Raw genomic sequence first — 6,557 nt, 5'->3', positions numbered from 1 at the left:
CTTCTTTACCCTCTGCTTTAAGCAAGGTTTTATTAACATAATTAGTGGCCAATCACAAAGTAAACATTTTTATTTATATTTAAATATTCTCGCTGTCTCTCTGTTTAGGCATGCTATCTTACCTCTTTGAGAGTCAAAATTGAGATTAGAATAGTGACCCTTCAGGATTTTTGTCAAAATTGTATTTGAATCTTGATGTATTTATTGGACTAAATCATTATAGCAGGCATTTACCAAGTACCAAATAGTGTATTTTGTTTAGGTCTGGATAGTAATTTTTATTATTATACTTCTGTTAAATGCAAATAGTGAACATAAATAAATAATAACTATAAGTAAATAGTAAATGTATAATATGAAATAGTAAATATATGATTATAATAGTACTAAATGTATAAATGAAACTAAATGTATAAATATAATGAAATGTTAAATAAAACAAAATGTATCTACTACTAACATAAAAAGTTATCAGACCCTATAAGTGTTCCCATTCACCACTCAGCTCTTGTTTTGTTTTTTAATACATTTTTATTGATTTTTAGAGGGAGAGGGAGGAAGAGAGAGAGAGAGAGAGAGAGAGAGAGAGGAGAAAGAAACATCCATGGTTTTCTGGACATGTGCTCTGATCCGGAATCAAACCAGTGAATATGGGATAAACCCAACCAACTGAGCACAGTAGCTAGGGCTAGCTGTTGTTTTAAGAGCTTCCCAGTCTAATACATTTACTTATCAAGACAAATAATATGACAAAAATGAAGAGCATTTTGATGAAGTTTTTAAAGAAATGATTTATCCAGTTATCCTTTCTGAAAGGATTTCAAAATATATAGTTGATTTTGAATCTATTTTAAGAATTAAGGGTCTTTAAGCTATTTGCATATTATACTTATAAAACAGTGCTTTTGAATAATGCCATTCTGGTATAGTCAATTATTTTTATGAGAAATTTGAAGAATATTTCAATCCACTTTTACCCTATTTTATTATTTTATAGTCATTACTTATTAATTATAATAATCTTAATTCAATATTGAAATAACTGAAGATAATGCTATATTCTTTAAGTAATTTAAAAATAGTTCATGGTGCCTGGCTGGTATTGCTCAGTAGTTGAGTATTGACCTATGAGCCAGGAGGTCATTGGTTCTATTCCTGTCAGGGCACATATCCCGGTTGTAGGCTCATCCCAAGTAGAGGGTGTGCAGGAAACAGCCAATCAATGATCCTCTCTCATCACTGATGTTTCTATCTTCGGGCCTCTAATATATATATATTATAAAATAGTCCTTGGTATTAAGGTAAGCTAATTCTTTACTAAGAATGTGCAGATTTTGCCCTAGCTAGTTTGGCTCAGTGGATACAGTGTAGTCCTGCGAAGGACTGAAGTACTGGGCAAGGAAATCTACAGCCCGCAGTGTAGAAGTGGACGTACAATCTGGAGGCAGCAGCAAAGCCTTCTCTGTGCAACTGTTTCTGTTGGTGAAAGACAGCACTCGGGAAAGTCTGCCTCAGCCGGTTTGGTTTAGTGAATAGAACTTCGGCCCGCGGACCGAAGGGTCCCGGGGTTGATTCTAGTCAAGGGCATGTACCCTGGTTGCAGGCTCCTCCCTGGCCTAGGGATGTTTCTCTCTATCTCTCTCTCTTCCACTCTCTCTAAAAATCAATGGAAAAATATCCTCAGGTGAGGATTTAAAACAAAACAAAAACAAAAAAAGAATGTGCAGACTTCAGCACTACCCTTTCCCTATTGTGTGTCCTTGGGGTAACCCCATTATAAATTTGAGCTTCATTTTATTTATCTTTAAAATAAGAATAATTATGCCTTCACTTTGACTTATATGCATGCCACAAGAATTAATTACATCTTTAAAATATATAGAGTTCTAACTACCTTACTAATAAATATAACAAATATCAAACATATTATTACTATAACATTAATAAGAGAACTTCTCTTTCTTTATGGCTTGCCAGAAGGCACCAGGTTTGTAGTTTACATTCTTAATAAAATCTATTTTATTGAACTTTAAGATATTTTATTTTTGATCACGGATATTTTTTATATTTCTAAGGAATACTTGAATAAAAGGAAGTCACAATTCGGAGTTAGCTACAACTACTACTCTTGCTAAATAACACAGCTTTCAAAAACAAAGATTGTTAGATTTGGAGGGAATCTAAAACATTCATCCAACTTCCCCCTCAGGGCAGGTATCATCTCTATAACTTTCTTGATACATTGACTTCTAACCCCAACTTGACCTTTTCCTGGGGCCTACTTTCACAGATCAAAAGGAGGGAAAACATAAATAAATGCATTTGTAATGAATAATACCATGTATAACTTTCTTATAGAGACTAAACAAATGGAATGTTATTATCAACTTTATGTCAATAATTTTGAAAACTTACATAAAATAATTAAATTAGAAATTTATGTGGGGAAAAAAATTTACTCAAAGAGAAATGGAGAGGCCTAAGAACTTTGATGACCAACTCAGGGCCCCTGCCTCCATTTCCATAAAGGCCCCAAAGCGATCCCCGTCTCCCACTCTGGAACTGAGACTGGTTAATATACTAGCACTTCAGGGTTAAAGTGTTGGATTTGTTTCAGTTACACACAAAAATGAATAAAGGTAGCTGTGGTCGTAAAAATATAAAATAAGTGACAACAATCTACAACATCAAGTTTAGATCAGAATAAAGCTATAGGATGATTCTAAAGGATTCTAATTCTTATTTTTTCTTAGCTAAGATTTTAAAAATTACTTTAATTTTAAGAAAATATGCCTTAGGAATAGCTGCTATTCAGTTCTGGCTAACAGTGATGACCAATTGAGCTACTCATGTTTTAGCAAATATCAAAAAAGAAAATTTAAAAATCAAAGCTGATTTTTAAATGTGAACGCTTTTCAGATTCTGAGAAAATAAAGTAATTCAGAGATTGGTAACTAGAGTCAATAGATTCAAAGGTTGCCATTTTAAGTGATGAGACTGGTTTTAGTTTCTGATGAAATGACGGTTATGAAATATGGCTATTTTTTCTAAAACATGCTACCATAGGACTTAATCTCTTGGAGTGGTCTGTAAACACTAAATTGTTCTGATTTTATTCCTGCATCAGCACATAGTTAGCTACATGCCCTTTAAAAAGAATTATCCTCTGTGAGTAAAGTTGCCAGATAAAATACAGCATGCCCAGTTAAATTTGAATTTCAGCTACACAACAAATAATTTTTAGTATAATTAAACATTACATGGTACATACCTATGCCCAAAAAAGTATTCATTGTTTATCTGAGATTCAAATTTAACTGGGTATGATGTAGTTTTATTTACTAAATCTGACAATCCTATTTATACTTCTCAGTTTTCTAATACATGGAATGGATAGTGTGAACAGAAAACCTCCAAAGGGTTTCTCAGAGATAACATTGTATGATATGTATCTGTTACAGTTAGACTTTTTTTAAAAATAGAGTACAATTGTTATATGTATTCATAATTCAAACCTTGCAACATAGACTATTATACTAATTTATCACCTTCTTACTGATGATGAAACTAAAAATTACAAATTTTCCAAATTTTCCTTCAAATATGGGATTATAATTTCCCACAAATAAAACTATGATCATTGTAAAATGACTCACTTCACTGAATTGATTTGACTTTGAAAGACATGTTGATGCTGGAATAACTAAGCAATTTATTGTTTTTTGCTAGACTCCTATAGCCAACTTCAAATGAAACACGTAATTCACTAATGGAAGAATTGTATTCTGAAACTACCATTAACATGTTCAACCAACTTCTTAAATTCTTCCAACTCCCTGTAACATTGTTTAAAAAGGTGAGATCTTTCAGAAAAATTGGAAGGAAAGTCTTGGGTGTTGAAATAGTGTTAGCAATAGCTCACCCAGTTCTATAGCAGTGAGATTACAAAATTTATAACCTGCTTAAGAATCATGCCTGGAGCTATGAGGCAATACTTAATCCAAATCAAAATATATTGAGAGGAAAATAGCCTTATGCTTGCCAGATGGAAAACCATGTTTTAGAACATTCCAAATAAAGGGGTCACTGATTGTCATAAATAGTTCTTATGGAGTCAGGGAATTCAGAGGTTAAAACCGATATGGTTGTGCTGTAGTTCCCCCTTATGCATAGGGAATACATTCTACAATTCCTAGCGAATGCCTGAAACTCAAGGCAGAACCAAACTCTATATAGACTATTTTTTCTTACCTTTTCACTTAAAGGAAACACTTTACTGGTTTTCTTTGGCATATACGAATTGACAGCATCACTTCTCTTTTATAGAATTTGAAGATATTTTTCTCTTATGCTTTGGGGCCATTATTCAGTAAAACAAGGGTTACTTGAACACAACCACTGCCATACTCTGACTGATATGGCTACAGCATGACCACAGGATGGGGAGCTTATACAGTGTGGAGACACTGGTCAAGGAGATGATTCATATCTGAATGGGATGGAGCTGGATTTTGGAGATTTCATCACACTATTCGTAATATAGTTAATTTAAAGTTTGTTTATTTCTAAGAATTTTTCCATTTAACATTTTCTGGTTGTCATTGGCCATGGGAAACTGGAACCACAAAGCACCACCTCAGATAAGGGAGGAATACTGTGTACATGAGGTAGGCTACGCAATGATGGGCAACAGCCACTCCAGTATTTTAGCGGCTTAACCCAACACAAGTTTATTTCTTGCTTATGCAGATTCTGTTGTAGTTCCTGGGACTCTCCTGCGCAGTTGTGCAGGGTAATAATTTAGCATTCCGGGATCCTTCAGTTCTTTGCTGCCTCCTTCTTACGGTGCACTTCCATGATTGCTGCAGCCAGGGAAAAGAGCATAGAGTCAAGCACTGACCCTTAAGTGATTCCACCAGGACATGAAACATTTCACGTCTGCTCACATTATTTACAAAAACAAGTTACACTGCTAAAGGTAATTTCAGTGGGGTGAGGAGTGTAAACCTTCCCTATCCATAAAACCAGAAAGAGGACAGGAAAAATCGGAGAGCCTGAAAATGCCTTCAGTTGTATGTTATGTTAGGAAAGTGTATTATGTTTCAGATTAAATTAATACAGTCAACAATATTACTAGCATGTCATAAATCAAGGTTGAAACCAATTAAGGTTTAATCTTGATCTTGTGATTGAAAGTTACAGACTTTAAGTAGTTTCACTGTTACTCAATGTTTGCATTATTTTCTGTGCAAGCAACTAGTCATTTAGAGCCATAAATGATTCATGAAATTGTTTAACCTGAGTTGGTTTGGAAGACTAAAAGCCACGCACATTGAAATGAACTGATTTGATCAATATTAGGTTAAATATTAAAACACAACTTTTTCCCCCCTATGGTTCTAATATTGTAATCTAAACAAACCACATTTTATGTAAAGATACACTGAAAGGAATATATTCTGCATAGGAAGGAATAATTACTGACGGACTATAATAGACAAATGGCATATTACTTGGTATTTAATATGTTACTTAGTTTCAGCCATTTTTTTTGTTGCTACAATAATGAATAACTAAAGGAGCATTTAGTCCAGCATTGATTCTAAATATTAATTTAATTTTCCCCACCTACCAAATGTTATCCTGGGGTTAAATGGCTAACACAGATTTGTTACTCGATGCTAATACCACATTAGAGGCCTCTTATAGGCTAACCTCTTTCACCTAACCTCTTTCACCTAACCTCTCTACAGCAATTTGTTTAAATGTTTATTTTTAAACTGTAGTTTAAAGTTAATTCCTTAGTTAATTTCACGTTATTTTTTTGAAAGCAAGTTTTTGGACCCATCAAAAATGGCTTGCACAATGCAACAATGGACACTTACGATCATATAAAGATATGCGAATGTACCTGTTTGTCAGGTGTAAAGACTCATCTAAAGAGCATTCACGTGGGAACTAAACCTTACAAACAAGCGTGCAGCCGCGTCTGTGGTCCCTTTATTCCGCATTTCCAAGAGGTGAATAAGATCTATCATTTGATTCTTAATTTATAGATTGTCTTCAGACATATTATTGTCCAGTCCTCATGCCACAGCAGTTACAGGCGAAAAGAAAGTAAGAAAGAAAGATGCCCCTGAAGATAGGGCAAGCTTAATCCTGCCACCATTAGATAGGTCACAGGGTCACAGGTGTGCTTTCAACAGGATAGCAATCTTAGAGGTCAGGTTGAGAAACAACAAAAATAACACCCTGGACGTGGAAGATCAGACGTCAGGGAGGGCCAGCTGCAGGCCCCGTGCTGTGTGTTTACGAATCCCCGCAGTCGCCGGGATCCTCCCCTGGGGTCCTCACCGGGCAGGTCCGGTCCCTGCCGCCCTACCTGTCCGCCCAGGGCGCGCCGCGTTTTCCCAGGCGACGCCCTAGCGGTGGGAATGGGAACACCCCGCTGGGGAGCTTCCTTTCCACTGGCCTTTCCCGGCTGGACCCCAAAGCCCCCAGAGCCCCGGGAGAAGGAAGTTCCAACTCTGTCCCGGTCCATCCCCGCCCCGTTTCTC

The 6,557-nt window shown here is 35.7% G+C and overlaps 1 long non-coding RNA gene across 1 annotated transcript; it reads right to left on the bottom strand.

Moving 5' to 3' along the window:
• Positions 1–4,543: 4,543 nt before the first annotated feature.
• On the bottom strand, positions 4,544–6,551 carry LOC107183521. The gene is made up of 2 exons (XR_001514312.1): positions 5,912–6,551; positions 4,544–4,862 (listed from the first exon to the last, which is right to left on the bottom strand). It is a non-coding gene; the product is annotated as an uncharacterized LOC107183521 (long non-coding RNA).
• Positions 6,552–6,557: the final 6 nt, after the last annotated feature.

This window comes from Myotis davidii, unplaced genomic scaffold (assembly GCF_000327345.1).
Source record: "Myotis davidii unplaced genomic scaffold, ASM32734v1 scaffold59, whole genome shotgun sequence".
NCBI classification, from domain to species: domain Eukaryota; kingdom Metazoa; phylum Chordata; class Mammalia; order Chiroptera; family Vespertilionidae; genus Myotis; species Myotis davidii.
The sequence above is the reverse complement of the archived record's forward strand: the minus strand, read 5'-3'. Positions and strand labels throughout refer to the sequence as shown.